This window comes from Marmota monax, unplaced genomic scaffold (genome assembly GCF_021218885.2).
Source record: "Marmota monax isolate L192 unplaced genomic scaffold, Marmota_monax_Labrador192_F-V1.1 WCK01_AAM20220418_F8-fsc00179, whole genome shotgun sequence".
NCBI lineage: Eukaryota > Metazoa > Chordata > Mammalia > Rodentia > Sciuridae > Marmota > Marmota monax.
In genome coordinates this window covers 3,718,332-3,744,689 of record NW_026695200.1, presented here as the reverse complement: position 1 = coordinate 3,744,689, position 26,358 = coordinate 3,718,332, and the positions used below count along the sequence as shown (strand labels likewise).

The 26,358-nt window shown below is 32.5% G+C and overlaps 1 long non-coding RNA gene across 2 annotated transcripts in view; it reads left to right on the top strand.

Moving 5' to 3' along the window:
- LOC131423607 (uncharacterized) overlaps window positions 1–26,358 on the top strand; it is a 198,509-nt gene that overhangs the window by 40,258 nt on the left and 131,893 nt on the right. The gene's annotated exons all lie outside the window — the stretch shown is intronic.

Here is a 26,358-nt window from a genome sequence, read left to right as displayed (position 1 = left end):
GCAAAATTTTCCTTTAAAATGTGGTTAACAATTTTATCCTTCATGGCAATGAATGAGATTGCCAACTTTCCCACAACCGTACAGATAATGGATTTTATAAATATTTAAAATCTTTGCCAATGTTATCGCCCAAACTATTGTCTTAAATTGTATTTCTTTTGTTTTTTTAGTTTTGTCATTTTTTCATGTTTATTAGTCATCTGTATTTTTTAATTTCTTCTTTTATGTCCAATTTTGAGGGTTTGGGAAGGTTTTAGTCTCTTCCAGATTTCAAAGAGCACATTTACTATTGAGGAAATAAGCTTTGGATTGTCAAGCATTACAGATTTTTTTACACACTTTTTAACTTTATTTTGTTACAAGAATGTGTATGATTGTTATATGTCCAAGTATAACCATGTTTGCTTTTATGGTTTCTGAGTTTCATGTCATTTTTGGAAAGATACTTATACTTAGTCCATAAAACCCTTCACCTATGTTAACTTCTAATTATTTTGTGTTTTTTTAATTCAAATTCTTAAATCATGAGAATTTTTTTTTGTTTTGAAATCTTAAGGTTGCCAAGTTATTTGCCATTACTTGCGATTATTTGCCAATAATTGCCCATTTATCTGTAATGCCATCCTGCGCATATGCTGTATTCCCATCTGTGACGGGCTCCATCTTTGTTCTGTGGATCTGTGTGTTTCTTCTTTTGCCTCCTGTCTCATGTGTCTTCTTGTTAGGAGAAATTGCAGTTTAGACTGCAATTTCATAAACTATAATAAATTAATTTAGGGAAGAATTGGTTTTTAATAATATTAAGTCTTCATATCCAAGAATAAGGTATGTCTTTATTATTCAATAATTTTAATGACTTAATATTTTTACTTTTATGATGGGGTTTTTATTCTAATTTATTTGCTTCTTTATTTTTCTTTATCTGAAAGTTTTGTTTTGGGGGGATTAGTAGTCATCTTACTGTTTCTCATTTCTTTTCAGATTTTTTCAAAATATTTATCAAATTCTTTGCAAATATTGACAATTTTTATTTTCTCCCTTATTGACCCTGATTTTAATTATGTTGATAAAGTGCACAGACTGATATTTGCAGGGCACTCAAACGATTGTGTAAAGAATTACCCACCCTTGACTTAAATGGGATTTAATGGAATGCTTCTTGGGTTTGAACAGCACATTGTTGCTGGTTTATTTCCCCAAAAGACTACCTGAAAAAGCTATGATCAAGCAAAGCTGAGCTTATTAAACTTATTGCAGCAAGGGAAAACACCACCTTGATAGGGTTTAATAGTGTTTTAAAAGCAGGAAATAAGGGCTCTGGGTCTGGGCTGACGTGATTTAAAGCAGGAAAGTGATTAGGGATGGGCAAAATTCATCATGTAATTCTTTAAGATTGATGGGAGAGTATTATGAGGTTCTTAATGTTAGTCCTGATAATCAAGTTATTGTCTAAATGAACTGCTTGCCTAGATAAAATGTTATCAGTGATAGAAAACCTATTTGCCTATGTGAACAAACTGAATTTATTTATTAGCTTATGCTTTTATCTTGCTGGGCAGGACTCAGGGGTGGTATCAGGTCTTATTCCCAATAGGTAAGTTATTTTTATATAGATGGTCTTAGTCATCAATGTAAGATGCTAATTTTAAGTTTGAAATATTTTGTTTATTGCATTAGAAAAATTTTCCACTTTTCATATTTTTCTAAGACATTTTAACGAAAACCATGTAATAGATATATTCATTGCTTTTTGTACAGTTATATTCTTTTTAAAAACATTTATTGGTGTAAAAATTCATTTCCTATTATTGAAATTTCTTATTTTTCCGTGAACAAACAGACCATATTTGGTTTTTAAAAAAATTTGATTATTTTAATTCACTGCTGAATTGTGGGTATTTTGATTTGGGAGTTTTGAAAGCATATTACTACAGGAAATTTAATCTGTTATTTTATGTGCTGTTTTTCTCATGCTTTTATATCCAATTTTCTGGTTGATTATGTTAAAGCAATTTTGAGCATTTCTTTCTATTCTGTGCTCTAGAATGGGTTAAATAGCTCTAGCATTACTATCAATGGTTAAACAAATACATCAATGAAATCAACCACTCTTTTGTTTTTGTTGGTTTGAAAAAGCGATGCTGTCTAGAATTTTTTTTTTACTTTTTTCTATGGTTATTACTTGTCTGACATTTTGCGTATTACATTTAATCTTTTTTCCCCAGAAGATTACAATCCATGTAGGTTTTCTAGCATATTAGAATGGAGTTTGGGTTATTTCTGCTATGACTTTTTAAACTTTGTAAATTTAATCAGTAGATTTTTTGACATCATTAGTCCTTCATTTCCTTTTCCCCTCAATCAGTTTTTCAGCACAATTTATCAGGCTTTTAAATGTTCTAATTATTTATATATTCCCTGCATTCTTTTCTGCTTTTCCTAATAAATTCTTAAATAGAGCCAGAAACAGTGATGTATGCCTGTAATCTCAGATACTTAAGACGCTCAGGTAGGAGGATCATAAATTCAAGATCAGCCTGGCAACTTAGTGATAGCCTGTCTTAAAATAAAAAGGGGTAGGATTGTAACTCAGTGATAGAGTGCCCTCTGGGTTCTATCCCCAGTGCCAAAAACACCTTAAAAATTTGTAATTTATAATCTATATTTATTTTCATTTGTTCTCGTGTTCTTGGTAACCAAAGATTTTTCTCTGTTTATTTTATAACTTTTCATTTTGAACACATTATAAGCATTCAAATTAATAAGAGGAAAGAACAGTGAACTTGCACATACTGGAGACTAGGAACCTATGTTCCATTGTTATCAACATTTGTTATAGTTACTTCATGTTTTTTAAAAAGTATGTTTAAATGAGCCTGGAAATCAAAAGTATCTCTTTTTCCCTAGTAGAAACAATTTTAAATTTTATTTTCATATAATGATATATATTATAAAACCCAAATTTATAAAAGATGCATAGATCCTAAAAGTGAAATGCAATCTACCTTCTCAGTTCTATCTTTTATGGCCACACAGTTTCTCCTTCCTGGAGACAGTGTTATTGTTTTTTTGTTTCTCCCTACATACACCCCCCCACACACACATCCTCCATACTCCAGGATAGATAGATACACACACACACACACACACGCACAATTTTATACTTTTCTGTAACTTTCTTTTGCATACTTATGTGAAATATAAATACTTAAATATTTCTAGCAGGTTATTTTATATTAGTATATGAGGAGCTTTTTTATTATTTTAAATAATTTTAATTTATATCTTTATATAGGTAAAATTTACATACATGCTTAAATATTAATTGTTTAATTTAATGAGTTTTCTTAAATGTAACTACTGCCTAAGGAGATATTTTTATAACTACTTAAGTAGTTTCGCTACTACCTCTTTTCAGTCAAGGACATTCACATAAGAAAGTGTTCTGATTTCTGTGATCATAGATTGGTTTTGCCTATTTTTGAAATTAATATGAATGGAATCACACAGTATGTGTCTGTCTTCTTCCACCCATCATAATGATATTGAGATTTATCCACAGTATTCCCTATATTAGTGCATTTTTTATAAAAACAACAATAATAATGTTCCTTTTCCAGTGGATCTTATCTAGAATAAATGATATCCATTTGTATAATTTCTACTAATGTTAAATATGATCAATTGATTAAGGTGGTGTATGCCAGTTTTTTTCACTGCAAAAGTGTTCTTTTATTGTCAGGAGATACTTTGAGACTCTGAAAATATGTTCTATATCATTTAATTTCAGTATCCATTGAAGACTCTTGCTTATAGCAATTATTAGTATGGGGTTTACCTAATGATTGTATTTCCATGATGTTTTATACACTTACTCATTGAAATTTATAAGGAAGAGCTGTCCTTCTTCCCCATTTCAAAAATATATTCACTGGTAGAGATTAATCAGTATGTATTTATGGATATTTATTTTATTTTCAGATTTCTCATGTATCTCAAATATTATTTATTTTCATGCAAATTTTCCTAGGTTTGACCACTGGGGACTCCTGTAAGTTGGCCCCTGTGTTCTTTGAAATGGCCTCCATAGTTTTTCAAACACTTACATATTTTTTATTTCTACTGTATGTCCTAGCTATCTTATATTTTCCTCCCCAAAGTCTATAATCAACCATTTCTTAAAGGAACCCTGGTTCTTTATATTGGAAAAAAGTATTTAGAAACCAAGATCTGGGTATTACATGTACTCATTACAACTGTTGTGTCATTGCTTCTAGGTCCAGAGATAAGAAATATGTATATGTTTATACACAGACATCTATATTTTTTCTGTCTTTATCCATTTACCTATCTATATGCTAAGTATGTATTCTCATAGTATATTATAGATAATTTACATATTCTCAATCTATACAAGAAATCATGAGATCATACTATTTCTAAATACAATCCAGTATCACAGGGCTCGGCTTATTCTTCCCTCACCTTAGTTTTTATTCCTTTCTTCCACCTGGGAATGCTACTTTTTATTATCTACAATGTTTTCTCAAGTCTCAATGCAGTATATGCATAAAATAACTTCATAATTGCTAACTCATATCCATTTATAAACAAAATAATTAATTGGAACACAATATCTAAATGTAGATTTTTAAATTTTACATTTCCTATTTTTTTCTGTGATTATTTTTCCTTTTCCTTTTAATGATTATGTAATATGAACTATAAAATAACCCATATTTTCCATTAATTCATTCCTGATTTCTATTTATTCTTCCTTTCCTTCTGTTTCCCTTTTTATATTCCCCCCCCCATTCTTTTTATTTTTTAATTGAAATGAAATTCACATAAAATTAAAATTTAAGAATACATTATGAATAATGAAAACATACATTATGAATAATGAAAACTAGTATTTCACAGTGTTGTGCAACCAACTTCTTTATCTATTTCCAAAACATTTCCAGCACCCCAGAGAAAATCCATAACCATTAAGCAGTTAGTCATCACTTTCTATCTCCTGTATTTTCACTTTTGAGTTTTTTGATAGGCAGACTTTTTTAATTTTGGTGAAGTACAGTGTATCAATTTTATTCTTTTATTTGCAATACTTACTGCAAACTCTATTGAATCCTTGCTTATCCTACATTTACAAATTTATTCTTCTGTTTTCCCTTGAAGCTTTATATTCATAGTTTCTGCACATATGTGCAATATTGCAAATCATTTTAATGTGTAATGTAATATAAGGGTTGAGTTTCAGAATTTTCATGTGTTCCTCCATTGTTCCAGAACCATTTGTTGAAGACTTTTCTTAAATGAATGAACTGATGCTTTTGTTCAATTAAGTTAACAATGTATATATGGATCTTTTTTGAACTCTGTTTTTCTCTTTTAATGCCATTTTTTTTTTGAGAGAGAGAGAAAAAATTTTAATATGTATTTTTTAGTTTTCGGCAGACACAACATCTTTGTATGTGGTGCTTAGGATCGAACCCGGGCCGCACGCATGCCAGGCAAGCGCGCTACTGCTTGAGCCATATCCCCAGCCCCCAATGCCATTTTTTTTCACTGAAGTTTCATAGTAATTTTTTTTCTTTTCATTGATTCTTTTAATTATACATGACATTGGGATTCATAATGGGATATAATTTGCCCTAATTCAGTCCCTAGTATTTCCCCTTTCCCTTTCCTCCTTCTTCTATCTCTTCCCTTCCCTCTGCTTTACTGATCGTCCTGCTATGTATTTTTTAATAATTTTAAAGTAGTATCATGATGATGAGATTCACTATGGCATATTCTTATATGTACACAGAAAAGTTAGGTTAAATTTAGTAAATCTTGAGATAAGATACTGTGAGTTCAAAACTTTTTTCTCTTATTTTAAGGTTTTTGGGAGGGACTTGGCTATACTAGATCTTTTGTATTTTCACTCTATTTTAGAATTAATTTGTTAATTTCTTAAAAATAAAACTTTTAGGAAATTGATTTGGATACATTAAACCTATTTATAAATTTAGTGATAATTTGCATCTTGACCAAAGTGAATCTACTGATCTATGAAAATAGTATGGTCTTCCATTTATTAGGTCATCTGTAATTTCTCACAAAATTTTTATAGTTTTCAGTAAAGAAGGATAGTTTGTAGTTTTCAATATGAAAACATTAAAGTTTTAAATTTAATTGTTAATAAAAATTTAACTATTAGATATATCCCTTTGATTTATGGTTTGATGCTATTATAAATGAATGTCTAAATTTGGTTTCTCAAGTTTTGTGGTATTATATAAAAATTGTAATATTTTTACATTGTAAATCCTTTTAAATTGGGTTGTCTTTTTCCTAATCTCAGCAGAAAGTATCCAGTTTCTTATCATTAATAAATATGGCTATAAGTTTTTTTGAAGATGCCTTTTACCAAAATGATTAAGTTTTCTTCAAGCACTTGATTACTAATATTTTTACAATGAAGATATATTAAATTTATCGATTATTTTTCTACATTTTAGATATAATTATGTCTCCTCTTCATGCTCTTATTATAGGAATTATTTTGGTCAGATTTTAAATATTAAACCCAATACCCAACATTGCATTTCTGATATAAGCCACTTTGTCATTATTATTCTTTTGTGTGTATTTCTTCTTTTTTTAAATTTTTTTTTAAATTTTTTTATTGTTGGTTGTTCAAAACATTACTGTGTGTATTTCTTTACTAAATTTTCTAGTACTTGTTTCAGGATTTTTTATTGTGTCAATGATCACCATTAGCCTGTGATTTTCTTTTCTTATGATGATATTTTTAAATAAGACTTCATAAAATATATTGATTTTTTTTCTTTCTTCCTCCATTTTGCTAGTATTTCTTCCTGGAAATTTTAGTAGATTTCATTACTAAAATGGTCTGGATGTGGTGTTTCCTTCATGTTATTTTAAGTAACAACTTAAATGTATTCAATAACATAGAATTATATAGAGTTTCTGTTTCATCTGATGTCAGCTTTAGTAAGTACTATTTCTCAAGGTTACTCCATTTCATCAGGGTTGTTGGATTCAACTGCTATAAAGTTGTTAATATCATTTCCTTGTTACCCTGGTAGTGTCTGATACATAGTATCATTTCCCCTTAGATGCTTCTTTCCTAGGTCTCCACTTCCTCAATTTATTTATCATTTAAAAAAAAACAATTTGACCTTTCTTTATTGTCCTTTTTCTTTATTATCTGTTTTTGATCTTATATTTTTCTTCCTCTTTACCTTGGTTTTAATGTGCTCTTCTGTAGTAACCTTTTAGGGTTGAAACTTGGGTCTTTGTGGAACTTTCTTGGCTTCTAATGTAAGCATTTAAGGTTATAAGGACTTTACTAATGAATATCACAAATTTTGGTAAAATTGTCATTCAGTTAGTAGCTTCTTCCTTTGTGATTTAGTTTAACCTATTGTTTTCAAGTGGAATATCCAAATATTTGGAGTTTTTCTGGGTAACTACTTGCTACTTCTAATTTATGTTATGAAATTAAAAAGTACTCTGTAATATTTCAACTTTTCAGAATTCATTAAGACTTATGATCTAGCAATTGAAGTATCATGATGAAAGTTGAATGTGCACATAAATGTGTATTTAGCAATCATTGAGTATAATGGTCTACAATGCCAGTAATTCAAGAATTCTGTCATTTTTGGTTCAGTATTTAGATTCCCTACATATTTAGTGAACATTTTTATTGTTCTGTAAGTTACTAAGAGAGTAATGTTAAGAAAACACTTCTGCCTATAGTTGTGAATTTATTTTTGTCTGTAGTTCTCAGTTGTTCTTTATGTATTTGAAGACCTCTCATTTTTTTATATTTTATGGCTATCATGACTTTTAATTTTTCTATTTTCCTAATTTGATATGTCTCTTTTAGATAATATCTGTTGTCTTGGAATCTACTTTCTCAAAAAAATTAGAAAGGAAAGAGGGAAGGATAGGATATCATAAAGATATAGGGAAGATCAGTAGTGTAGAAGGAAATGGAGAGTCAGAGAGGAGGGATGGGCGAGGGGAGGCAATGCAGGATGAACTCTTAAAAATCACATTATGTGCATAGATAAACATACCACATAGAATTTCACCTCTATGTATAAGTGAAAAGAACCAATCAAATATAAATAAATAGGTGAGCAAAAGGAAGTCTGGCAGTGTAGAGGAAGAAGAAGAGGGGAGGGCAGGAGGAAAAGGGGAAAGACTGCAAACTGAAATTGAATCCACACATGTATGATGATATTGTTGGGATGAACTCAACTACAGTAATATATAACCATAAATCTCTAATAAAAATATTAATGGGGAAAAAAGAAATCTACTTTTTCTTCTATTGGAGTAGAGTTATCAGCTTTCTTATGCTTGTAGTTTGATGTAATTTTCTGCTCATTCTTTTACTTTAAATATATTTGTGTCTTTATATTTAAGTACTTCTGTTATAGACAGCATCTAGATAAATCTTTTTATGTTCAGTTTGACCATCAGTGACTTTTAAGTTTTGATCTCTTTGCACTAAACATGCTTATTAACATGATTGGATGATGCCTATTATTTAGCTGTTGATTTTCCTATTTGTTCCATATAGTTTAGTTGGTTTCCCCCTCCCTCCCCCCCACCTCGCCCCCCTCTCTGCTTTGCTTTATTATTTTGGGTTAATTAAATTTTTTAGCATTATATATTAACTTCTCTATTTACATTTTAGCCCTTTTTCTATATATTTCTGTTTACGGATTCCTGTATGTGACATCCACCTTTATAACAGTTGACTTAGAGTTAATATCATACACTTCATGTAAAGTATAAAAAGTTTAACCAGAGTAGTTTTACTAAGTATCCCTTTTTTCTTCTCTTGATTTACTTTAATATATATGGTATAAACCTATATATTATAACTTCCTTTCTGCAATCAGTAGTCTTTTAAATAAAACAAAAGGACATACTATAGTTGTTGGGTTTTTTTTTTGTATTTACCCATATATTTATCATTTCTGCTTTTTGTTCCTTTCTGTTTCAATTCTTGGCTCTTTTTCTTCAGTCTGAAGAATTTCCTTTATTATCCCTACAGTGGAAGTATGAGGATAGCAAATTCTCTTACCTTTTATTTGTCTGAAAATACATTTTTCCTTCACTTTTGCTGAATATAAAATTCTAGATTGACTCTTCTTTCTTTTAGCACTTTTTAAAATGTGATAATATGGTGTTTTATTATTTTTTTCTCTACTTTTATTCATAAGAATTCAGTCATTCCTTATATCATCATTTATGTGTGTTAGGTGTATCTTCTTATTCTCTGCTTAGTTTCAAAATTTTCTTAGTATATTTTATATCCAGATTTGGTTTCCTTTGTGTTTTTTATTTTATATTCATGAACTGATACGCTGCTTCGTCATAAATCGATATTCTATGTGAAAAGTATATATTTTTAGCCCACATTTTTTCCTGCATACATATTTTTCACTTTAATTTCCCACTCTCTTCTTTCATTCTACAATACAACAATACCTATACAAGAATGCTTTCTACTTTTATAACTGTCCCTGATACTCCTGTCCTTTAAAAATAATCTTTTTTATGTATTTTTCTTTTTTTATTCGTTGTTCAAAACATTACAAAGCTCATGACATATCATCTTTCATACATTTGATTCAAGTGAGTTATGAACTCCCATTTTTACCCCAAATACAAATTGCAGAATCACATCAGTTACACATTCACAATTTTTACATAATGCCATATTAGTGACTGTTGTATTCTGCTGCCTTTCCTATCCCCTACTATCCCCCCTCCCCTCCCCTCTCATCTTCCCTCTCTACCTCATCTGCTGTTGTTTAATTCAAATCAGGTATTTATGCCAAGTTCAGGCTCACAGACCATTTATTTTGCAGTTTCCGATCTGACTTTAATTTTTATATGTATTTTGATCCTCTTATGCTATACTTTTCATTTGGTTTATTTTCACAATTTCCATTTTTTAAATTGTATTCCCTACATTTTCACTCATTATGACCTTGTTTTTCCTTTAATTATTGGAGCATATTTTACTAGGTTCTTTAAAGTCCTTATCTGCTAATACCACATCTGTTTCATCTTAGTATATGTTTCTTAATATATGTGTAATTGGAATCATGGGAAAAAAACAGGTAGAAAACAATTGTGGAATGCTATTAATATAAAATATTTTTATATTTTAATATTTGAAAGCCATATTATTATGAGTGCTAAAATAGTAATACTATGCTATGGGTATTCTAACATATGTAACTGTACTCAGTATTACAACAATAGTGTTCAAAATGAGGTAAGCATGAATATAACCATAGTAGTAAATGATTCTTATATTTTACACAAAATGGTACCATATCAACTGAGTAAAATAAAATGTGTGTGTGTGTGTGTGTGTGTGTGTTGCTATTTATTGAACCCAGGCTCTCATGTATGCTAGGCAAGTTCTCTACCAGTAAACTATATATTCCCAGCCTAAGGAATGTGATAATTTAAATAAGTATATATATTTAGAATATATAAATATACACACATATATATATATAAAGTCATAGGATAATTGCTAAAAAATTAAGAGAAATGTAGCTAAAAAGGCATAGCAAAATTAAAATGTAATAATAAAAATGCTTTATTAATCCAAAACACTATAGGGAAAAAAGAAGAAAGGAACAAAGTAAACAAAGAAAGCAAATATCAAAATGATAGACCTAAATCTAAATCTAATCATATTGGTCATTACGTTATACTCTCATTATTCATTACCTTAGTTAGTCACACACTAGTTAGAGTGTTTTAAAGTTTCTTTGTAGTTTTCTTTAGATTTCATGTATTTTATGCAATTTTTATTTTATACACTTTGGTGTACATTTACGTTTTGTGGGTCCAATTAAATTTGATCTTCTTGTGGATTGTAATTTTGATACAATGAGAATAGCTTTTTAACTTTTTTTTATTTTGTCTTTGTTTCTCTTTAGGGGAAACATTTAATTTTGTATATTTTTATTTGAATGACTGTTAAAATCTAATATTGTCCTATTATTCATATTTATGTAACCAAGATGTTGTGTTAATTAGCCTTTGTAATCTTATTTATGTTATTTTATATTTCTCCTTTCTTCTTAAATGACTTGTTTTTTTAAATTTTTGTCTTTTAAAATATACTTGTATTTCTTTCTACTATAATCATTTAGAAGATATGTTGCATGATGTTTTGATAAATTTATATTAATTACACATCTTATATGTTGAAATCAAAAATTTATTTGACCTACTTAGTATAGGATTCATTGTGTGGAAGAAAATAGCAAACTAAAAAATTCCTTACTTATACAATTAATTAATCATTACTATAATGATGTTTTTATTGAGTACATGCTTTAAACTGGTAGATTCTGTGCTGAAAAGTTTATAAACATTGTCTTTTTAAAAATTTTTCCAGCTGCTGATGTAGCTGAGTAGTAAAACACTTGCTTAGCATTCCTGAGACCCTTGATTCAATTCCTGGTACCAAATATTTTTTCAAATTACCCCATCATATAATATATTACTATGTTACTAATTTGAAATGTAACGTATGTAATATATTTAACATATACACTTATTATGAGGATACTCATTCTGCCTTTCCCAAATTTTCTCTTTTGCATATTAAAAACTTTATAAAGGGCTGGGATATGGCTCGAGCAGTAGCGCAATAGCCTGGCATGCGTGCGGCCCGTGTTCAATCCTCAGCACCACATATAAACAAAGATGTTGTGTCCGCCGATAACTAAAAATAAATATTAAAAAAAAGAAGGAGGAATATATACCAATCAAGTAACTTAAATTTTTTTAAATAAAAACTTTATAAAGAAGCTTGGACATATTTGGAATAATACTAAAGTTATCAGACACTAGGAACAACACTGGTAGTCACTGTAACTGATTAAGCAATATCTGAGTCTATTATATCTTACTACTGCACTCTGTGTGGTTAGTCATTAGACCTTTATGCTGTTCATATAGCATCATCACTTTGTTGGCATAATCTAAAATTTTTATTTTAATCTCATGGGCACTTTTCATTTGTATCATATTAAATTGCAGAATTTATTCAAAGTCAAATTATTGCATTTATTTTGTAATTACATTCTCTTGTAGCAATAGGTACTATAGATTCAATAATTACATAAAGAAGTCAATATGGTTATCACTGCTTGTATCATTGCTATTTATTTTATCTATTTTTTTTTAATTTGGTTCTCAGGAAGAATTGTTCAAGAACTCCTAAAGTAATGTATTTCCTTCGACTTGATATTATTAGCCCTTCTTTTCTTTTCTTCATTAATTAGTTTGATCAGTCAGATTTCTCAGTTATTAGTAAAAGATATATAACATGAAGTACCTTAATGGTGGTGGCGGGGGTGGGGGGGCATTCCTAACCATAATGGCTTGAGGCTCAGTGGACTCCAGTAATACAGGATCCAAATAAGCATCTGGTCTTTTGCTTTATTACTATAGCAATTCTGTGTCTACTGGTTTGGCTCAATTATTCAGTCCATTATTCATTATGAAAACATGAGCTCAGAGAAGGCCTGGTCATTTTCATTTATGTGCATTGACAAAAGGGCCATTTGAAGCTCTTGATTCAGTTCTTATCTGACTTGAAAACTCAGTAAAGTTTGAACTTTTCCCTTCCTGTCTAGTGGTTGAGAGATGAGCGTAACTTAAGACACTATGACATTGGCTGACCCAGGAATGGGAACTCAGGGTAGACCTGGTCATATCCCCAATGGAGGTATGATATTCAGTGATTATCAGCTCCACTAGAACCTCATGGTCTAGAATGGAGTGTCCCTGAGGACCAGGGAAAGGAAGCTGCAAACATGACCAGAACAAAGACTTGTAAAAAAAGTGAAAGTATTTTACATGAAGTCTTAAATTTAAAGTACATTTACATAAATTATGCCCCCACCACCAGTAGTGTACCAACTACTCTGATACAGCTCTTTGTTCCCATAGATGTAAGTTAATAATTGTCACTGGCATACATTATTAAACAATTCCATAGACCACCAAAAATTTCCCTTAGGCTAATGGACAGTCTCAAAGACTCCCCCTTGGTTTATCCAGTTACTCCTTTTTTTTTTCCTTTGTGGATGATCCCAGTTTTCTATGGGTCTTAGAAGGTATAATGTGTGGTAGTATAAAGTTCTTTCTTTGTGTACATTATGACTTAGAAATTATTTTATTAGGGTTTAAGGGAATTGCTGGGGTTTTGTGGATTAGGCTTTAGTTTTCCAATCTGCACATGCAATTCCTTGGAAGTATCAGGCTTCCAGGCAGTTTAGTTTAGGAAACTCCTTGGGATATGAAATAATATCAAGCACCATTTCTAATCACAATACTTAAGCTGTGTCTCCACTTTAGAGAAAAAAATGGTTCTTTATTTCTTAGCCCTACAGTGCAGAAGTGAGTAATTAAACATTACCTCCTTATCAGTGTGACAACCCCTTCTATAGGCTATAGTAAGGGCCAGTGGTGTATACTCTTCTTTCAGGAGAGGAGTTATTCCTGAAGGTGTTAGCAGAGGTTTTTCTCATCTCAGTCTGCCTTGGGAAGAATATGGTGATTGCACATTTTCTAATTTCATCATCTTCTGTCCCTTAGGCTTCTTGTATCTTATCCATAGACAGAAAAGATTCCTCTGCATAGCTGTATGCTGTTTCATGCTTTCAGAAAAGCAGCTTGAATACTCTTTACTTCTTTGATGATGAATAGCTACCACATCTTTCAACATTATTATCAGACTCTAAGACTACATACAGGTCATGATACACAAAAAGTCTGTGTTAAAGCACTGCTTTGGTATCACGTCAAAATAAATGTCAGTTTCACAATGCAAAGCCTGACTGATGCTGGACACAAGAACTTTAACTTTGACACTGAAAATTTGACTTGGTGATGATATAAAGGAAAACAAGTCGGTGAAAGAATATCCAGGAAAGGCTTTTATTAGGTATTTTATTAACAGAAAGGAGACAGGATTGACCAAAGTGTCAGGCTGGCTCCCTAAACAAAGGAAAAGAGTTTTATTCATTTGAAAGGGCTCTTTGCAAGGGGATAAGAGTCTAAGTTTTAGGAATATTAATTGTCTTTAGGTACATTTCAAAGGTGTAGGTTTTTTTTTTCCTTTTAAGAGCTCAGTAACTCTGAGGAAGGCAAAATCAATAGGTCATTCTGGAGCCAAATATTAATTTTTCGTATCAGTAGTTGTTTCATTCTGTATAAACATCTCTGACTTATGATAATGATGAGTTGCTGTAGTGTTAAGAGAAAATACAGGTGAAAAATGGAAGAGTACGCAAATCATGAAAAATAACAAGTATGGGCCCTGCGCATTTGCTGTTTTGTTGATTCCTTTATCCTTTGTCCTCAGAGAGATGTGGCAAGAGCATCCTGGTCCCAGTAATATACCTGGTCTCTGAGGTTGATAAGATTGTTTAAGGTACATACCAAGCTATTAATAGCTAACAAACTATGGGTTAAAGTGGAAGAGCAGGAAAAAAAGCTAATAATATCTTTTAATGGCTGTCAGGCAATGAATTAAGGCTCAGGAGTGTTTGCCCTTTGTCCCTATGATGGTCTCTTGTCTCACAAGCAGAGCCTTGTGGAATATAGGTACATCATAGAACTTCCTCAGAGGAAGGTAAAGTATGTTAGGCAAATAAATTACGTATTCTTCTCCCTTTGCTTCCTTTCCACTGAATTGTGTGTGAGTTCCCTACCCCAACCCTACCTATCTCTTTCACCTCAGTGATGCTCTTTTTAGTCTATTGTAGAGTTGGGTTATAAAATTAAATTATTATCTATCTTTCTAACCCTTGTAATTTTAGAGGAATAACTTTGAAAGAAGGAAACTATCACTCCAATATAGAAATAGACTATTAGCCCAGTACCAACAATGTGAGGCATTTATCAGACAGATAAATGAAAATATTATGTGAAAGAAAACATTGGGCTATGTTGCTGAACTGTACTTAGAGTATACATTTATAAAGTTTAAGTATCAAGCATATACAGGTAATATGAGCAACCCTCAACATGAAGAAGCAGTTACTGATATCCTGGGTAGGCAACAAGAGAAACAAAACCAATTATATATTACATGGTTTAAAATGACAGTGCTGGATATTTTGTGCCTCTTGTTCCTACTTGAGAAAGTCACAGACCACAAGGAACTCTCTTCAGCATGTTCTTCTGGAAAATACTAATCTTCCTCTACCCTGGCATGGAAAGAAGACAGATTCATTATTTTAAAAAAAAGAAAAGAAAAAGAAAAAAAGTTGAAGGCATAAGCTGAGGGAAAACATTACCTTCCAAATAAGACTTCAGAAAGAAGTTGCATCATCATTCTTATAAGTTATTTATAGTTTCATCCAGTTACCATTTTCATCTTAATTACTGTCACTATTCCTTTGGTCTCTGATAAACTTTGAGCTCCTTGAGATTGTCTTTTTCATATTCTGATTTCAGTGCTTCCTATATATTTGATCATGTTATGTACTCAGTAAATGCATTTCAACACTTCGAATACATCAATGTAAAATAACAATTCTCTATAAAGGAAATTAAAAAGGAAAGCAGCTTATGTTGAGCCAAATATAAGTGGCTATGGCCTGGGAATATGGATTCCAGTTATCCTGAATGGCCATGTGTGGTAGTATACACCTCAAAAGGCTGAGGCAGTAGGATGGCAAGTTCCAGGACAGCTTGGGCAACTTAATGAGACTCAAAATTTTAAAAGGACTGGGGATGCAGCTCAGTGGAAAGGTACTTGCCTAGCATGCACAAGGTTCTGAATTTGAGCCCTAGTACTTAGGGCTGGAGGGAGTTACCATGAATGGCATGTTCAACCATGAAAAAGGTTGAGCCTTTATAGCTAGAGAACAAAAACAGTCATTATTGATATATTTAATAAATATATTTGGGGGAACATTAAGTAGTCCATCTATATAAAAGTAGTTTCCTGTAGTTATCAGATATTATAGTGTTCTTAGCTATAGGATCAGTGTATGTTAGAATTCTGTTAAGCTTATCAAGACATTCCAAATTTACTTAATAGTCACAAGAATGTTATATCAGATATAAAAGTTAAACAGATATTTTTCTAAAGGCCCTAAGATAGGCCAAGATAATTTTGGCTCTTGAGCATTCAATCTCGCCACAATTACAATGTTCTGCTCTGCTAAAGTCAGTTGCAGAATCTCTAATGTAGATGTGATTTTTTCAGCTTCACAAATAGTTTATTAGATAACTAAATTAATCATTAATTATATATAGATTTAGAAATAGAAATGGAAAAATACAGATATGCACATCAATTTCTTTGATGTAGCATTTTAGTGCAAACAAGTAAAAGAAGCTTCTTTGAGGTGAGTATCAGAGATGCAAGTGAATATAATACAGAGGGAAAAATGGCATGGACAGTATCACATTAGTTTGTAGCACTAATGTGATGCTGAGTTCCATGAAAGCAGTCAGAGGGAGGTTGTATTTTTCTTGTGTCTGGTATAATACTTGTCTTAAATAAATGGTAATATTTGTCCGTTGAGTGAATGAATCATCACAGTTGTGAATGACTGAGTGAATGGGCAAGGGCATTTGTTCCCTATCTGCTATGGGGCATTTCTTGTAATTATGGCATTCATGAAAGACTTATCTAGAGGGATTCCAGAACTAAAATTATGAGATTTAGCTTTTGAAATAATGGATTTATTGTTTAACCTATCATAAATGAAGGTTAAAAATAATATGTGTATTTAAATTAACAATCCTTTCAGGGAGTGTTTGTTTTATTTATGTTCTATAGTGAATGACAAATAGATGCAGAAGCAAGTGTATTAATACTATTCTCTCATTACCACTTATCAATCTCTTGCTGTATAATGTTCTATACAGTCTGTTATTTTTATTTATACATACCTACATATGAACACCTATATAGTGCTTAGACCAATTTAACTGAGGAGAAACCCCAGTAGAGATAAAGAAAAGTGCCTTGTGAGTGCACTGACCTAGAAGCAGAGCTGTGCAACCAAACAGCCTTTATGTAGACTCTCCGTTACAATAAAAATAGAAGCTTACTCATATGCTGTACTTGATTTTCATCTCCCCTTTTAGTCCCTGTTCCTTACTTACATGTTAGGCAATAAATGATCACAATCCATTTCCATGGATACTCTCTAGATACTCAAAATCAGGGACAAGTGAAAATGTAAAAATAACGTAATATGCCACTTTATGAAATAATAAAATCCTAAAAAGAAAAACAATTCTGGAGTGAAAAATAACAAAAATGGGCACTATTTTTATAGCAACAAGTGTGTTGTTGGTCCTATGGATGCTGCCTGTGCAATTCAACCATAAAATCTTTACACCAGATCTACTAATAGATGTTATTTCCTCCATTTCAAAAATGAGAGAAACAAGGCCAATAAATACTAAGTAGCACATACATTATTGTAATTTTGAAATTCTAGATTCAAAGGCTGTGTTTAAGGATACCATTCTGTGTACCAGCATGGAATATGTTTTAAGTTCATCCATTCAACCTAAAAATATTTGTGGAACTTGTATTATAAGACAGGAACTATTCTAGGCTGTAGGGATATAGCCGAGAGGAAGATAGTAAAGGTCCCTCTAATCATGGAAATAGAATGTATTATTAGGTACAAAGACATACTAATTAATTAAATGGTTGCTGGGATACATTGCCTGGATTCAAATTCCCATTCACCATGTTTTCCTAGTTGTCTTCATGGTAATAAGGGAATGTGCCAGTCATTATCAAAATTTTAAAATACATTGTAAAAAACCGTACTTATAACAATGTCTGACACATTATATGGGTTCAATAAGTGTTATTTATGAGACTCTTTATTAAAAAATACATTTAAAAATCATTGATTGTGTTATAAATGTCAAATACTGCCTCTGAAAGCTCACCAAAGTCTTTTGTTGGTAAGGACACAGCTAAATATATTCTCATTATAGCAAGGAAAAGCCCACCTTGGCAGTATATGGGAGCTGGGACAAAATTAAGATGTTTTGGGGACATTTTTCTCTATCTAAGATTTTGAAGTTTCATGTAAGGTGAGTCTTACATGAGGTTTCATGGAGTTGTGGGGGCTTAGGAATGATAATAATTATGATAGGGGAGTTTAGGATTGAAAGACACTCTAAGAGGATTTGTGATAAGAGATTCTTTGAATTTGAAGGCATTAGCTGGTCTGATGCTTTTTACAGATGAGTTGATTGTCTTTTAGGAAGTTCCCAGAGTGAAGGATAATATATTTACAACATTATGTTCCTGAGAAAGAGTTTCAGGAACACTATGATTATGTTGATAAAGACAATAGAATAATAAAGTCATGTTAATGAAGGCATTATGTTGTGTGGGTGAAGACAATTTAAGTGCTAAGTGGAATCATTTAATGGACAGGGGTGAGCTCCATTTATAATTTATAATTACTCCATTTATAATTTTTGAGATCGAGTATCTGAGCGCAGCAATACAGACATATACTAAGAGGACTGTGATCAGAGTATGCCACCTTCTGGTCAACCAGAAGCTAGAAACATGGACATTAAGCCAAGAGACAAACATTCTCCTAAAAACAGCACATTTTCTCCCTTAATATTGAAGTTGCTCTTTTCAAAACAATTTCATGAACCTCTGATGCAATGGGAACATTTTTTAACTGCTGCTTTCTATTTGCAGCATAATAGCATTCAGTAGCCCCCCTCATTTCCAGGTCATTAGTAAACCATGACTTGAAAAGGTTTGAGGAGAGAAGAAGCCAGGTATTGTAGCTATTGGGGAGGCTGAGGTAGGAGAAACACAAATTTAAGGCCAGCCTGGGAAACTTAGTGAAATCTTGTCTCAAAAACAGGTGGGGATTTAGCTCAGTGGTAAAGCACCCTGGGTTCAATCCCTAGTGCTTGGGAAAAGAAAGAGAGAGAGAGAGAGAGAGAGAGAGAGAGAGAGAATATTCCCATTGACTGGTTAGTGTTTGGTTCTTACATCAAGTCCTAGTTTTTCTCCTTCTTAGACTTAACTTATCTGAAATCCTCTCTTCTTAGAGGAGAAACTAATGAGTCAAATGGAATTTGAGTAATGCCAGTAATTACTGAAGATACAATTTTACCAAGGAACTATTACTGTCCAGTTTGTATGCAGCAGTTAGTAGATTTTTGTTTCGCTAATCCAATGCCATTTTTTAGAGCTACTCAATGATCTGCTTAAAGCCAAAATACCACTATCAATTTGTCAAGTGGTGTGGTAATTTTTGTATCATTTTTTAATAATAGTAGTATCAATATCATTTATAGAGCTCCAGAAGAAGTGTTTTGACAGATCTGTGAAAGTTTGTCAACTAGCCTGTGATCTCTAGTTTTCTTTCAATTCCTATTAAAAGTAAAAAGCTTCTTCCACAAAAGGCTCTTTAGTGTATTACAAGATAGGGATTTTAGATTTCAAACCATCTAGAATGTTATCATTTTTGCTTTGTTATCTATTAGATGAGTCCCAGTTACTGACTCATTACAAGGAACTAGAACAAAGAGAAACCAAGTGCTCAATATGCACATTAATACTCTTGGCATGAATTTTGCCCTTAACTTGCTTATTCATAACAATTCCACCCAGCATGCTGGGTAACATTGTAGACTCTTCCAGTTTTGCTATGATAACATTTGTGGGGCATTCATTTTTTTTATTGGTTGTTCAAAACATTACAAAGCTCATGATATATCATCTTTCATACATTTGACTCAAGTGGGTTATGAACTCCCATTTTTACCCCAAATACAAATTGCAGAATCACATCAGTTACACACTCACATTTTCACATAATGGCATATTAGTGACTGTTGTATTCTGCTACCTTTCCTATCCCCTACTATCCCCCCACCCCTCCCCTCCCATCTTCCCTCTCTACCTCATCTGCTGTTGTTCAATTCTCTCCCTTGTTTCCCCCGCCCCTTTCCCCTCACAACCTCTTATATGTAATTTTGTGTAACATTGAGGGTCTCCTACCATTTCCATATGATTTCCCTTCTCTCTCCCTTTCTCTCCCCCCACTCATCTCTGTTTAATGTTAATCTTTTCCTCATGCTCTTCCTCCCTGTTCTATTCTTAGTTGCTCTCTTTATATCAAAGAAGACATTTGGCATTTGTTTTTTAAGGATTGGCTAGCTTCGCTTAGCATAATCTGCTCTAATGTCATCCATTTCCCTGCAAATTCCATGATTTTGTCATTTTTTATTGCTGTGTAATACTCCATTGTGTATAAATGCCACATTTTTTTTATCCATTCATCTATTGAAGGGCATCTAGGTTGGTTCCACAGTCTAGCTATTGTGAATTGTGCCGCTATGATCATTGATGTGGCAGTATCCCTATAGTACGCTCTTTTAAGATCCTCAGGGAATAGTCCGAGAAGGGCGATAGCTGGTTCAAATGGTGGATCCATTCCCAGCTTTCCCAGGAATCTCCATACTGCTTTCCAAATTGGCCTCACCAATTTGCAGTCCCACCAGCAATGTACAAGTGTACCCTTTTCCCCACATCCTCGGCAGCACTTATTGTTGTTTGACTTCATAATGGCTGCCAATCTTACTGGAGTGAGATGGTATCTTAGGGTGGTTTTGATTTGCATTTCTCTGACTGCTAGAGATGGTGAGCATTTTTTCATGTACTTGTTGATTGATTGTATGTCCTCCTGTGAGAAGTGTCTGTTCAGATCCTTGGCCCATTTGTTGATTGGGTTATTTGTTATCTTATTGTTTAATTTTTTTAGTTCTTTGTATATTCTGGATATTAGGGCTCTATCTGAAGTGTGAGGGGTAAAAATTTCAATGGGTTACAGAAGACATAAAGGAGGAGATTAAAAAAATTCTTAGAGACAAATGACAATACAGACACAACATACCGGAATCTATGGGACACAATGAAAGCAGTTTTAAGAGGGAAATTCATTTCCTGGAGTTCTTTCCTCAAAAAAAGAAAAAACCAACAAATAAATGAACTCACACTACACCTCAAAAACCTAGAAAAGGAAGAGCAAAACAACAGCAAATGTAGTAGAAGACAAGAAATAATTAAAATCAGAGCAGAAATCAACGAAATCGAAACAATAAAAACCATTGAAAACATTGATAAAACTAAAAGTTGGTTCTTTGAAAAAATAAATAAGATCGACAGGCCCTTAGCCATGCTAACGAAGAGAAGAAGAGAGAGAACTCAAATTACTAACATATGGGATGAAAAAGGCAATATCACAACAGACACTACAGAAATACAGAAGATAATTAGAAAGTATTTTGAAACTCTGTATTCCAATAAAATAGAAGATAGTGAAGATATCGATAAATTTCTTAAGTCATACGATCTGCCCAGATTGAGTCAGGAAGACACACACAATTTAAACAGACCAATAGCAAAGGAAGAAATAGAAGAAGCCATCAAAAGACTACCAACCAAGAAAAGCCCTGGACTGGATGGGTATACAGCAGAGTTTTACAAAACCTTCAAAGAAGAATTAATACCAATACTTTTCAAGCTATTTCAAGAAATAGAAAAAGAAGGAGCTCTTCCAAATTCATTCTATGAGGCCAACATCGCCCTGATCCCGAAACCAGACAAAGACACTTCAAAGAAAGAAAACTACAGACCAATATCTCTAATGAACTTGGATGCAAAAATTCTCAATAAAATCCTGGCGAATCGAATACAAAAGCATATCAAAAAAATTGTGCACCATGATCAAGTAGGATTCATCCCTGGGATTCAAGGCTGGTTCAATATACGGAAATCAATAAATGCTATTCACCACATCAATAGACTTAAAGATAAGAACCATATGATCATCTCAATAGATGCAGAAAAAACATTCGACAAAGTACAGCATCCCTTTATGTGCAAAACACTAGAAAAACTAGGGATAACAGGAACTTACCTCAACATTGTAAAAGCTATATATGCTAAACCTCAGGCTAGCATCATCCTAAATGGAGAAAAACTGAAGGCATTCCCTCTAAAATCTGGAACAAGACAGGGATGCCCTCTATCACCACTTCTATTCAATTTAGTTCTTGAAATACTAGCCAGAGCAGTTAGACAGACAAAAGAAATTAAAGGCATAAAAATAGGAAAAGAAGAACTTAAATTATCGCTATTTGCGGATGACATGATAATATGTTTAACAGACCCAAAAGGGTCTACAAAGAAACTGCTAGAGTTAATAAATGAATTCAGCAAAGTGGCAGGATATAAAATCAACACACATAAATCAAAGGCATTCCTGTATATCAGCAACAAAACTTCTGAAATGGAAATGAGGACAATCACTCCATTCACAATATCCTCAAAAAAAATAAGATACTTGGGAATCAACCTAACAAAAGAGGTGAAAGATTTATACAATGAAAACTACAGAACCCTAAAGAGAGAGATAGAAGAAGATCTTAGAAGATGGAAAAATGTACCCTGTTCATGGATAGGCAGAACTAACATCATCAAAATGGCGATATTACCCAAAGTTCTCTACAGGTTTAATGCGATGCCAATCAAAATTCCAACGGCATATCTTGTAGAAATAGATAAAGCAATCATGAAATTCATATGGAAAAACAAAAGACCCAGAATAGCAAAAGCAACTCTAAGCAGGAAGTGTGAATCTGGAGGTATAGCGATACCAGATCTCAAACTGTACTACAGAGCAATAGTAACAAAAACAGCATGGTACTGGTACCAAAACAGGCAGGTGGACCAATGGTACAGAATAGAGGACACAGAGACCAATCCACAAAATTACAACTTTCTTATATTTGATAAAGGGGCTAAAAGCATGCAATGGAGGAAGGATAGCATCTTCAACAAATGGTGCTGGGAAAATTGGAAATCCATATGCAACAAAATGAAACTGAATCCCTTTCTCTCGCCATGCACAAAAGTTAACTCAAAATGGATCAAGGAGCTTGATATCAAATCATAGACACTGCGTCTGATAGAAGAAAAAGTTGGCTACGATCTACATACTGTGGGGTCGGGCTCCAAATTCCTTAATAGGACGCCCATAGCCCAAGAGTTAATAACAAGAATAAACAAATGGGACCTACTTAAACTAAAAAGTTTTTTCTCAGCAAGAGAAACAATAAGAGAGGTAAATAGAGAGCCTACATCCTGGGAACAAATTTTTACCCCTCACACTTCAGATAGGGCATTCATTTTTTAACAGTACCCATTCCCTTAATGTCTACAATATCACTCTTCTTGTAGATTTGCATATATGTGGCTAAAGGAACAATTCTATGTTTTATAAAAGACCTAGAGAACATATATCTATATAACATATAGGGAACATATATATCAGGTTCCTCTCCTCTTTCCCTTTGTGTTTGTCTTTTAGGTGAATTACTGGAAGATGACGATTCCAGCCAAAAGCCTGTTTTTACATTTTTTAAGTGATGGTATCTTGTTATGTGGCTCATGTTTAGCCCTGAACTCCTGAGTTTAAGTACTCCACACACTTCAGCTGAGACTACAAGCATATACCACCATGCCCCGTGAACTCATTATTTAAAGAAAACCATATACCACAGGAATTTGAGTATGTCTGATAATTTTGCCAATATGAGCTAAAATTTTCTGTTTATTCTTTTTTTCCTAAATATCAGAGTATAATTGACAGTTGGGTTACTGTGATAGTAGCAGAGTTGTGCAGAACTCTTTAATTATAATCTCAGTAAAATGGTTGTGCTATCTTGGGAACACAAAATCTTACAATATTTTGCTTCTCATAGAGCTGTAAATTTCCAATAAGGCTTCAATTTGTCCCTCAAGTAAGCAATTACAATTTGAAGCTGGGGACAGTGGCACACAACTATAATCCCAGAAGCTCAGGACACTGAGGCAGGAGGATGGTGAGTTCAAAGCCAGCTTCAGGAACTTAGTGAGGACCTAAGCAACCTAGTGAGACCCTGTATCTAAATAAAATATTTTAAAATGGCCTGGGGATGTGCCTCAGTAGTTAAGAGTACCAAAAGAAAAAAAAAAACATTGCAGAAAGTATTACAGAATCTTTTGATAGGTGTTCAGAGGGCCTTGAGATTTGGGCTCTTATCTATCCTCTCCTTTATATTTTAACCAGGATTATACTGGTGATGGATGAGATATACACTAGAAGCACCTTCAGTAATCACAGTGGTTCCTCTGTCAGTATTGATTGAGGACAGTATTTAATTTTTCTTTGTTGTGGTAGGTAATTTCATCTTAAAATTTTCCAAATTTTCACTTGAGGTCCTCTAGTACTTACTACTAAGTAGCCTTCCAGAGGTTACTCTCATGCAATTTACCCACAGATTTCTCCAAGTGACTCTTCACTTCTGGAGCAAATTGCTGGTATTCTACAATAACTTATTTGAAACTCCCAAGGAAGATTAGAACATGATGCCAGGATTTTACTGAAAGCTACATACTAGGACAATTTTTTTAGAGTACAAAGTATCCCCTTTTGTATTATTATTTACTTTTTGTAATAGCCATGTTTTTAGGAAGCTTCAGAAAATTTCTTTTGTTGATCAGTCTTAATTGAGGCTCCTGCTGAGATCAAGAACCCTGTTTACCAAAGCATTCCAAAAAGAAAGAGGAGAGGAGGAAGATGAAGGAGAGGGAGAAAAAGGGGAAAGGGGAATGAGAAACAGAAGATGAGGAGGAGGAAAACTACACTGGAAGTGCATTTTCTCTCTCTCTCCCCCCCTCTCTCCCCCCCCCCTCTCTCTCCAGATATAAAGAGTGCAGTGAGTTCCGTGTGTTCTGCCATATGAACAAATTTTACCTCCAGTGGGGGATACATATAAATATGAAGTAAGGTCTGTCATAACATATTTGGATACTTTTTTTCAGTTTTAAACTAGAGCCTATTAAAAAATAAGATTAAAGTGTACCTTTTTACTCTGTTGGTCATTTTCTCTGTTGTAAAGAAGCTTCTTAGTTTGATATAATCCCATTTATATGGTGTTGCTTTTGTTTCCTTTGCTTTTGGCATCTTATAAAAATGCCTCTATTGATGTCTTGGAGTGTTTCCCCAGTTTTCTTTTAGTAAGTTCACAGTTTCAGGTCTTACATGTCTATCCTTGATCCATTTTGAGTTATTTTTTAGATGGTGAGAGATTGGAGCAGGGGGGCCAGTTTCATTCTTCTGCCTGTGTGTGTGTGTGTGTGTGTGTGTGTTTAATGTATAGAAAACTGGATAATGTCCTTTCACCAATGTGTGTAGTAGATCCTTTGTTGAAAATCATTTGGCTATAAATATGTGGATTACCTTCTGGATTTTCTGTTTTATTTCATTGATTTGTGTCATTTTTAATGCCAATATCATGTTGTTTTGATTACTGTAGCATTGTAAAATGTTTTGAAGTCAGGTATTGTGATGTTTCCAGCTTTGTTTTTTTTGTTGTTGTTGTTGTTTTTGTTTTTTGTTTTTTTGTTGTCTTTTTTTTTTCTCAGGATTTCTTTATCTATTCTGGGTCTTTTGTGGTAATATATATGAATTTCCTGATTTTTTAAAAATGTGTAAATAATGTTGTTGGTATTTTGATGGGGATTCCATTGAAACTGCAGATTACTTTAGATAATATGAACATTGAATGGTATTCTTTCTATTTTGGAGGATTCTTTTAAATTCATTTTCATTTGAGTTTATAATTTTCATTGTGATGATCTTTAATTTTCTTGTTTAAATTTACTACTAGATATTTTATTGTTTTGTAACTACTGTGGGTGGGATTTTTATATTTCTTTTTCAGCCAGTTTAATATTGATATTAAAAAGCACTACTATTTTTGTATTTTTATTTATTTTATATCCTGCAACTTTATTGAATTTACTGAAGAACAACCTGCAGAATGGGAGAAAATATTTACAAAAAAATTCATCTAATAAAGGGGTAATATCTATAATATTTAAGAAACTCAAACATTTCAAGGGGAAAACAAGCAAATAATCTGATTTTAAAATAGGCAAAAAACTTAGACATTTTGCAAAAGAATTCATAAAAATCATTAACAAGAATATTAAAAATGCTCAACATTGCTAATCATGAGGGAAATGCAAACAAAACCACAATGAGATATGACTCAACCCAGTTAGAATAGCTATTATAAAGAATACAAAAAATAATAAATGCTTGTGAGCATTCAGAGAATCGTCAGGGAAACTTATGTTTTACACATACTTAGTGAGGATGTAAATTAGTAGAGTCATTATGGAAAACAGTATGAAATTTCCTC